Source organism: Uloborus diversus, chromosome 1 (assembly GCF_026930045.1).
Source record: "Uloborus diversus isolate 005 chromosome 1, Udiv.v.3.1, whole genome shotgun sequence".
Taxonomy (NCBI): domain Eukaryota; kingdom Metazoa; phylum Arthropoda; class Arachnida; order Araneae; family Uloboridae; genus Uloborus; species Uloborus diversus.
The window spans coordinates 17,631,291-17,642,432 of NC_072731.1; positions in this window are offsets into that span (position 1 = coordinate 17,631,291).

Here is an 11,142-nt window from a genome sequence, read left to right on the forward strand (position 1 = left end):
ATACTGGTAAATAATTAAAAAGGATTTCGTTTCATTGCATTACATTGTGATCTTGATGCGGGATAATATTCTACATAAAAAGCAGTAATCTGCCGTGAGCTGCAATTTTTTATTTTTCATTTTTTTGTATTTTTGTCTTCTAATGTACCTTAGCTTTATTGTACAAGCTTGCTTATTTGGTTTCCGCAGAAAAAAGATGCTAAAAAAACGTCTCATTCCAACATTTCCCTGTTATTAGTATTGAATCCTACACACATTTCTTCAAATATCCCGAAAAATCATTTCTGCAGATACTGCCGTTTACCTGCACATGGCAGTAATAACCTGAAAATTACCATTTTTGGACTTAGTTTTTCTGCTTCTGAGGTACAGGTATTAAGAGCAACAAAAATTGAGAATTAACTTTTTTTCTTCATTTTATATTTATTATATTATTCAGAACTCTATTGTTAGTACACACGGAGCAGTCTTCATTGATTGAAATTTAATGGTAAATATGGTTCCAGCATTTTTTTTTAAATATAAAATGCTAGAAAATGCTGATGGACACCGGTGTTCTTTAGAAAGCTTTTGAAAAGAACGTAATTTTACTTTACACTGTCGCTTTCGATTAGTGGAAAGTTCTACTTCCTTTTTTGTTTCGCACATTAACTTTATGCCATTAAAGAAGACGTAACGTAAATAATATTATCGTCATATATATAACAGCGAATGATCGAGTAACGCTCCTGACGTCATCAACAATGAAACTCGCTCCACGGCATGATAATTTAATAATATTTTTTGGTAATGTTTAACATGCAGGGAAAGGCTTTATCGTGACAAGGCTGAACTGGATCCGGGATCTTAACTGCTTTACTGGTAAGACTCATTTTAGGAGAATGAAGAAACGAAAAAGGGGCCAACACTGAACCTATCAACTGGAGTTTAGGGTTAATCCACAGAAGTTAGGGTTGAGATTTCGACTATCAAAATACCACCAAACAGGCAGTTGCTTCGTTCTGAGCAATTTTTGATGTTGTTGAGTATTTGAGGGCTTTCCCTAAAGCTTACAAATTTGATGCAAAAGAATGACATCTTTGTTTTTAACTATGAAAGAAGGTATTAAGTTGGTACAAGTAAAACCAAGCAACTCTTGAAAAAAAAATCATTGGATGCGTTCAGACAGTAATTCAATTTTGATGTACTTTACTTCGATAAATACATTTTCTACTTTTAATTAACAAATTATTTATTCATGTTCTTAGTTTGATCAATATTATGACATGAGTAATTAATTTTGTTTTAATTGTTTGTTTTTTATCTAGTGGGATAACATTTTAATAGATAAATATTTGGATTTTTAATATTTCCATTTTTCGAAAAGGTTTTGGGCATTAATGTTCCACAAATATTAGAAACAGATTCTTTGCTTGTGTTTTGATTGGAACTATGCATAGCCCTCTGTTCATTAAAATGTAAAAAAAAATCAAGTATGAAGTGTTCACGCGTATTATGCACTGATGTTATAACTAACTTGATTTCTCTGCGTGTATAAGGAGGGGGGGGCGGGAAACATTCGTCCCGGGCGTCATCAGCTCTTCGGACGGCCCTGATCGTACTCGTGATTGCACGGAGATAGCAAAATTTGTAAAATAGATGAATTATAAAAAATATCAATTCATCTAATTTACAAATACATACTGTGCGCACCTTTACAAATAGTTAAGTTTCATTAGGAAAGCGTTCTGAATAAAATTGTCAAATGTATTAAGCATGCTAATTCCTCTTTGAAACTGAAATAAAAATATTTATTTCTTACATCTTTTCCCTTTGTTAAAAAAAAAAAAAAAAAAAAAAGTCATCTCATGATTTTTTTTAATGTTTCAAAAGCATACTGCATTATACGCATTCATATTGTATTCTTTGTTCAAAACATATAATGATTAAAAATTCGTTGAAAAAATAAGATTTTGGACACATTTCTTTGTCTGTCTCTCGTAAGATTCTCCGTTAGTGAGCCGAAAAATATACAGGGTGCGTGGGTGCGGTAAAAAAGTGGAAACCTTTTTGTATGAGCTTTTACGCGAACACGTTTAAGTGCAGCCACGTGATTCTTTACTATTAAATTCTCCGTATTTTTCTGTGTCGGTCATTTGTTCTGTTTCTATTAATTAATTGACATGCTTTTCTTTGTGGAATGTCAAGCAAACGTGTTGCAATTTTGGAAATGTTTTCGACAAGGAAAACGCCAATGTGAGATTGTTCGTTTGCTCGGTGTTGGAAAGGACGTCGTGTCTTAAGATATCAAATGATACAAGGAGCTTTGCCACGATGACCGCCGTCCAGGAAGTGGCAGAAAGCGGACCGTCAACACGTCCGGCAACAGCAAGATCATCAAGAAGCGAGTGCAGCGAAACCAGAGGCTCTCCATGAGAAAAATCGCTCATGAGACCGACATCAGCGATCGATCAGTCCGCCGAATGGCAAAAGAGGAGCTCAACCTCAAGGCGTACAAGCTCCAGAAAGTTCAGCACCTCAAGGCTGCACCCTGCACTTTTGCAGTAATACAAATAACCATAGAGAAAAGTTATTGGACTATATTTTCAAGAACAATATCAGTTATAACGGCAATTTTTTGGCTCATGATACGATCTTCTCCCCTGGAGTGGCTCAGACTTTATGCTCTTTCTTTCTTTGACAGCTCTTTGTTGTTGCATGCTTTCTTTCTTTTTTCCCTTTGTGTCTGTTGGTTGTGCTGCTATCTCTGCGACTTTAATTTGCTTTTGTCATGCATGTGGTTTCTAGTTTTTCTCTCTCTTTTGGTTTTCGTCTTGTCTATCTTTGCTTGTATCTGAATTTTATGCACTTCGTTTTAGTTAACCCCTTGGCGGTTGGACTTAGTTCTGACTACTTCTAAGGAACATTTGGAGAGACACATCACCTATTAGTAACAGAGGCAAGGCGTGAAATAAACGCAGTCCTCTATAATTTGTGGAAGTCGGAAGACTCGTATTCATTCATTCATTCAAGGCTGCAAAGATGCCGCCAAATAAGCGTCGGGCCGCTGCTCAACGATGGGAGCGTATCCTCTTCACGGACGAGAAGCTGTTCACCGTCAAGAAAGCTTACAACGACAAAAATGACAATATCTGGTCCGCAGAGGCTCCGGGTATCTCAACCGACGTCGAACACCGTCAAAAACCCACTTCAGTGATGGTTTAGGGCAGAATCTGCGCCAGCGGTAAGACCACACTCGTTTTCGCGGATCAAGGGGTAAAAATCAACGAAGAAGTCTACTGCCGCGACATTCTCAAGGCTGTTGTGCTTCGCTGGGTTCAACAGCACTTCACCGATGCAAATTTCATGTTTCAACATGACTCGGCGCCGTCTCACAAGGCAAAAATGACACAAGACTGGTGCAAGACCCATTTTACAGACTTCATCTCGTCGGCGAAATGGCTGCCCTACTCGACGGACCTCAATTCGATGAATTGTGGTCCATTTTGGAGACCAGGCCCTGTGCTAAGCCACTCCAGGGTTTAGAGGCGCGGAAGCAATCGCTGCGTCGGGAATGGGTTCGATTGTCGCCGAAATACACTGACCTCAAAAATTTAAGGTACAACCGGTTTTTTGCGTCTATCTTGCAAATAAATGAATGTAGAAACAAAAAATTTGGAGGATGTGTGCATTAAATAGTTTTTTATTGCATGCGTCAAAGACATTTGTATAAGTGCATTGCAAAAACGATTTACAATAAAAAAAGCAATCTTTGCGGAAAAGTCCATTCTTGAAGAAAACGAAACATCACAGTGTTATGTAGTAAAATGTCATAGAAACAGTACAAAAATGTTTTTCAATAAGAAATGTGTCCCCTCTAACTTGAATGCATTGGCGGCATCGATTTTCCATGCTGTTTATTAAGTTGTCGGACACTGGAATAGGAAGCGAGTATTAGACACAAAGTGAGCTTTATTCCAGCTCATGTAACGACCTTAGAGGATGATTTAAAGCATCAACCTGTCTGTCAAGATATTCCCAAAGATGTTCTATCGGATTCAGGTCTGGAGACCAAGTTGGCCATTCCATTCGTTCCAAACCGTGGTCCTCAAGATACTCCTCAACAATCCGAGCTCGGTGAGGTCGAGTATTAGCATCCATCAGAATGAAGTCATTACCAGTGTCACCAGCATATGGGCGGACATATGGATCAAGGATCTCATCCCGATATCTCAGACCAGTCAGAGTTCTTCCATGGAACACATGCAGGTCAGTGTGACCAACGAGCGAGATCCCTGCCCAAACTATGATTCCACCATCTCTATAACTGTCCTTTAAACAGTGTTGGATTGATGGTATCTAGTACGCTGTTCCCTCCTGATCAGTAGACGCCCTGAATCACTCTCCAATGAAAATATGGACTTGTCTGTGAACAGCCTAGAAACCCATTGCTGCTGGGTCCAGGAAACATGTTCTCTCGCCCAGCATAAGCGGATCCTTCGCTGTGGCCGGTTGAGGGGAACACACACAACCAGTCGTCTTGCATAGAGACCTGCATTGTAAAGCCGATTTCGCACCGTAGTAGCAGAGATTCTCCTTCCTAATGCTACAAAGTGGTCTGCAACGAGCTAAGGCACAGAAGTGGTTTTTCTCCTTTGGGCCGAAAGAACTAAAAAAACGGTCTTCTACAGGTGTTGTAGCTCGTGGTCGACCTGGAACAGGTCTTCTGAACACAGGATTTTCTGATTGGTATTGATCCCAAAGTCGCTGAACAAGCACTACGAGACACATTGAGACGTTTAGCAGCATCAGCCTGAGACAATCCCATTTCCATCCATCCAACTGAACGCCACCTTAAGGAATCGGGCAAACAACGTCTCTGAGACATTTTCTAAACTATAGTGACTACTGTCACCAAAACTGCCAACAACAGTTGAAAATCAACACAACTTACACACAAAAGTACGAAAGCTTGATATTTGCATTTTTTTTCTCACTCATAAAGATACGTTTTTTTCTATAAAATAAAGGTGACAACTATCGTTTTTTCATAAATGGTTTTGAAGTTCGTTAGTATCATCCATGCAAACTATGCATTTTATTGTTACTGCCATTTTTTTAATGGTGAGCTTCGAAAAACATGTTGTACCTTAACTTTTTGAGACCAGTGTATTTTTAAAAATAAGTAGATAATTTGAAGTTTGCAAGAAAAAGCTCCGAAGTGCACACTCCTGGGTTCCGAAGTCATTTAGGGCCAAATTTCGAGACTAGGTACTATGCGTTTTCTGGACATCGTCGTACACGACAGCTTTTTTTTCATACACAAAGATTAATTATAAAATTAAACGAATATTTTATTGCTAAATTTGTCCCTAGTTATTGTTAAAAAATACAAACAGTGTCGTAACCAAGATTAGATTAAAAGCAAAAAAAAAAAAAAAAAATTCTGCTTTCCTTTTTCAATTTAATTTTAAAGAAATGCTATTCTAAAGAATGAAGCAAAAATTGTAACAAAGGATTAATTTTAATGCTGATAACAAATCTGATTAAGAAGATGGTTGTTATTTGAGATTTTAATGCTTGACGTCAATTTTACAAGTATACTAAAACAACGGCTTAATAAAATTTAAAATTACTGGTTAATTGACGCACATCACATGCTACAATAGTGGTGGGGGTGGCACATCTCAAAAAGTCATAAAAATGTAATGATTATTCATTTAAAATCTGAATTTAATGCTCTTTCTTACCATAACACGGGCACAAAGTTAGTTTACATAACTGGTGCGTGGCGGCGTATGAATGATACAAAAAGAAGAAGGGGGAAAAAATCAAACTTTAATTATACGCACTCTAAAGTTAGACTAAAAAATAGTCGCATCAAAAATGTTTTGCATGCAAATAAAAAAGAATTTGAAAATAAATAAACTAAAAGAAATACTGTTACGCAAAGTCATTTCTCTCCAAAGTATTTTTTTTTTTTAAGATGCACATATTTTTCATTTAGATGTGCTACTATTACTATTGTTACCAAGGAGCGATATAACTCTAGAGTGAAAAGTATCCAAATAAGAAATCTTTTGTCAACCTGTCCTCCAAGGGCTGACTTGTTTGCTCAGTTATTAACTTTTAGGTTCTTGAAAAAAGCAGAGGTGGAAAGGGGGGGGGGTGCAATTGGCTTCTCAAAAGTGCCCCACAACGACAACAAATATACACACGGACCGATTTTGACTTCGATTAACCCTGGGTGACGAAAACATTGGAGGGGAGAGAGGAGCACGATATTTGTATTGTAATATTTCTGATGCATTCTTAGCAATATATAGAGATTAAATACTCAAAGAGTTTAGCAGTGTTTATATGAGTAGGAAAAAAAAGAAACTTCATCTATCTATAAACAGCAATGCGAGATACTGCAGATAATATTAATATTTGGAAACAAAGTCATACCCAATCGAAGACTTGTAAACAAACACAGCACAAAAACTGCTTATTATATCACGATTTGGACCCTTTCCTAAACAGTGGGGAAAGCCCCCCCCCCCCCTGCTTACTTGCCCTTCCGAAAATGGTGAGGTTCCAACTGGCCCAAACTGTCAAACACATCAAGAAAATCTTGTCAGTCAAAACCACGAGAAATTTTTGGACCAAATGGGAAAACGCCCTTCTTTTTTGGACCAAATGGGAAAACACCCCGAAAATCAGTGTCTGAAAGTGCAGCACTATGCCCAATTTGATAGTAAAAGATCCATTATCTTCTTTGAATGAGCCACAGACATTCGAAAGACAAAGTTCAGTTTTCAACTAATGAGACAATCGGAAACGATTTCGGCAAACTCGCTCATTACACACACTTGCGAAAGGTGAAGTGCAAGAAACGCCCAGGTTGGAATGCGCTTGTTTCAAAGGAAAAGAGAAACTAAGCGAACGTGCTGAAATAATCGGAGCTACAGCTGATTCGATAGCAAACCCTTTCGGGATACGCATACATGGGTCTCTAAACAGTGAAATTTTTGTCCTTGCTTCCTAAATGACAAATAATAAACTTAAAACATAAAAATGAAACTGATGTTAGAATGGTTTAATCTAATGCAGAGGCGGCGAGGGGCTTATAAGTGCGGGGGCAAACATTTTTTTAGGAAGTTGAAAACTATTTTAGGCTATCTTGAGTGACTGGGGGGGGGGGGGGGAGGTTGATGTTCTCTCGTGTAAATGTTTCGGAATTGTAGTTTTAAAAACGGCGTCTTGGTATGTCCCGTAATGTTTTTTTTTTCTTTTTAAATAAAGTCTAATAAATAATAATAATAATGATAAAAACGAAGAAGTTTCGACTGCTTTTGGTAATGTAAGAGTAAGGAATGCTCCCGGATAAAAATGTAAAAATGATGTCTTTAAGACGCAAATTAAAGCCGTCTTTAGGAAACTTAGAGCAAGGGGTTTTGGATTCTTGCACAGAAATTTTGCAAAGTTTAAAACATTTTTTAAATGTCTTTTAAAACGTTATTTCAGACTTCTCTTTCTTTGACTTAAGGAGGAACGAAAGGGGTCGGAGATTATCCCACTATTATTATCATTATTATTATTTTTGAACTGATGAAATCCTAAGAAATCAGTCTTGAACTTCCTTTGGGGACTTCAGAAAAGATCTCCGGATTCCCCCCCCCCCCAAAAGGACCCTATTCACCTGACGTCACTGCGGGTCAAAAACGTCATTGCAGTGCATTGCTAGAACTGTAGCAAACGAAAATCCGGACCTACAGCGTATAACATCACTTGCATTTATGCGACTTATAAATAAACTATTCTTTCTACTTAAAAATGAGAGGCTTTTTAAGTTTTTAACTAAGAAACGTTGTAAAAGAATAATGAACGATTCATTTAATGCGGAATAGTAATCCTTAAATAAAAAGTTTTTTTTTAACACTTAACACTGTGTAGTTGATCAAAATACCCGCAGACGGACAGCTGATTCGACCGTTGCTAAACCGTGAATAGGGTCTATAGGAGTCTCAAAAACGCCGTTTTAAACTATCGGGGGGGGGGGGGGTCTCTTCCTGATCCCCCCTCAAACAGGAGACTTTAAAACGCAAATTTAAGTCGAGTTTAAAAAAAGGAGGGAGTGTGCTCGGGAATTTTCTCCCGGTAAATTTTCAAAATTGAAGTTTTAAAACTAAAATTTTAAACAATATTTGGTAACATTAATGCTCCGGTTATCTCACCCGGAATATTTAAAAATTGATATCGTAACGATGAGGCAATCTTTGATGTTGAAAAAAAGTGCGGGGGCAGTCGCTCCCCCCCCCCCAAATTGCCGCCACTGATCACACGCTTTGATTTTGTACAGCAAGTTAATGCGAACTCCTTAAGAATATTATTCATTTATATATTTTTTTCTAAAATATGATAAATATCACTCTTCTGTATGCTCTCTCACCACCTTAACTTAAACTATGTAAAAAAGTCGGATAAATATATTTGTAAAAAAAAAACGTTGTTTAATCTACTAGCAGATATCGTTGTAAAACAAGTCAATGAGAAAAAAAAGATTGAAGGTGAAAATAAAATAAATGAAATAAAGTTAAAAAAAAAAAGAAAAAAGCTGACATATGCAGGACATGGACGCCACCGCTTAGGAGGAGGGGATTCCGGTGGATAGTGCTGCTAGTGGAAGCTAGGACCAGAGAAGCAGCTCCGTCCTCCGGTGGACGGCGGTGCTGCAGAGGCCCCTGGTCCATTTTGGAAAAGGAACAGGACATCAAGGACGGTCAAATGAAAGCAATAAGCAATCGTGATTACTCAAAAAAAAAAAAAAAAAAAACCACCATGAAAAATTACCCTTCCAAACGAGGACGACAGATATTAAAATACTTAGAAATTAAAATGGGAAAGATGGATTCTAAAAGCGTAACCATGGAAACACGAAATAAAATTAGTTTGAGAAATTAAGTGCAAAATAAGGAAAGAAACAATGGATTCAAAAAGCGTTAACCGTGGGAACGCGAAAATAAAATGGTTGACAACCTGAATCAAAACTACATTTTTCGAATTTGATTTAAAAACGCTTGTTACTTTTTTCCTTTGAAGGTAGAAGCTAAGTTTCTACAATGGGGAGAGATTTGGAGTTAAAAATGTCGCTTTTTCCAATGGTGTCAAAAAAAAAAACCGTGGGACAATTCCTTCACTTTTTATTGATAGATTTATTGAAGAAAGTAATACCTAAATTTCAGCTAAGCCTAAAAAAGTTCGAGCTAAAAACGCAAATTACTCCCGCCGTAATTAAGTTAGACCATTAAAACAAATTGTTTAGAACGCAGAAAATTCTACCCTTTTCAACGATACATAATATTAATATGTGCAAGTAATTTTTCACTCCCATATTTGGGAATTTATGTGAAATCTGGGCCTAAATTGAAATAAAAAAAGAACTATTTATCAGATTTTTTTCGAATTATAGCCTATGTCACTCAGTAAGAAAGCTCTTTTATATAGTGAAGGAATTTTTCAAATAGGTGCAGCGGTTTCGGAGATTATCCCGAACATATAAACACACAAAAGTCCACCCTCTCTCTTTATTTACCCCCGACACCCAAAGCGGTTATAAGGTTGACGTGTCTGTGTATCTGTGGCACTCTAGCGCCTAAACGGATGGACCGATTTTGAAAAAAAAAATTTTTTGTTCGAAAGGAGAGTTGATCAAGAGTGTTCTTAGCTAGGTTGCATCTTTCAATGACATTAATTACCAAAGATATTAATTAAAAACCTCTAAAAGTTTTTTTTTGCGATTTTGCAGTGAAAACATAGTTAAAATTTTTAAAATTTAAACCAAAATAAAGAGAAATTTTTCCGCATCTGATAGAATGTGTTAGGAACTTCCATGTTTTACAGAATTCGATTTATAACGTTTTTTTAAAGCAGATTTCAATTCGCAACTCCAGCGCTCGAATACGCTACCTTGTGGTGATTTATAAAACTGCCGGGAAAACTAGAACATTGCCACGTTGCGTTCCACGTATGTCTGCTGACGTAAACACAGGCAGTTTGTTCTGAGTATTTATTAACGCAATCGATGTGTCTTAATTTGCTTTCAGCTACGGAAATTAATTCGTCCCTTAGCAGTATTCTCGAGCTTCTCAAAATAATGTTAGTTTTCATTATTTCCTTCTAAAATATGAGTTGAGAAATGGTGAAAGCGAAAATTCTAGATCACCAAACTTGGATAACGTTATACAAGGTAAATTTTTTTATTGTTTTGTGTGAATTTCTAAGAATATGGGTTTTTTTTAATCGTAAATTAATTAAACTAACCATATTTTACAGCAGCATTTAGTTGGAATGGACAGTATGCAAAATGTTTTCTTGAATATATTATCGTAGAACAAAATGAAAAATGTTTAACCGAGAAAGAATTAACTTTATTCCTTTTATTCTCAGCTGAAAGGTTTCGCCAAATTTGTTTAGGGTTATAGTTTTGGTATTGTGCGAGCAAAGTAGCCGTGGCGAGATTTCGCGGTTTTAGTTAAACCATTTTTAATTTTTATCATGAGTGGAATAAAATGGTAGTAAGATTACAGAATTCGATAAGTAAAAAGAAATAATGGTCAATCAACTGAAAAGAAAACTATTACCATATATCCGTAAGAATTTTGTAGATGATTTGCATAACATGACATAATTAAATCGCAACTCAGAAATTAGAAACATCGAAACAGAAAAATTTTAAATTAACCGATTCGGGAATTCGAGAGAAATAACTCAGCTACAAATGCAAAACAATAAGCGCTAGCCAAGCAAAGCAAAGAAGTATCATCTTCTTTTGGTAATAATTTGTAATGTCACATTAAATTTTCTAGCATTAATTGTTATTCTTGTCAGGCCACAATTATTATTTAGTTTTATCAAGAATTGATAAATATCGAACTCAACATCGTGAAAATGGCTGCTTAGAACTACGAACTACGTAGTTTGCATTAATGTTTGACGTTTAGTAATAATTCTTGAATTCTAATCTCTTTCTACGTCGGCCAAAATATCCTCAGGAATTAAAATATTGATTTAAAAAGAATAAAGCGAAAAAATCATACATATGAACAAAAATCACAACACTTTTAGCATTTTCTTCGTTACCACATGCGTTCGTTTTAGTTTTTTCGTCCGCCATTAGAC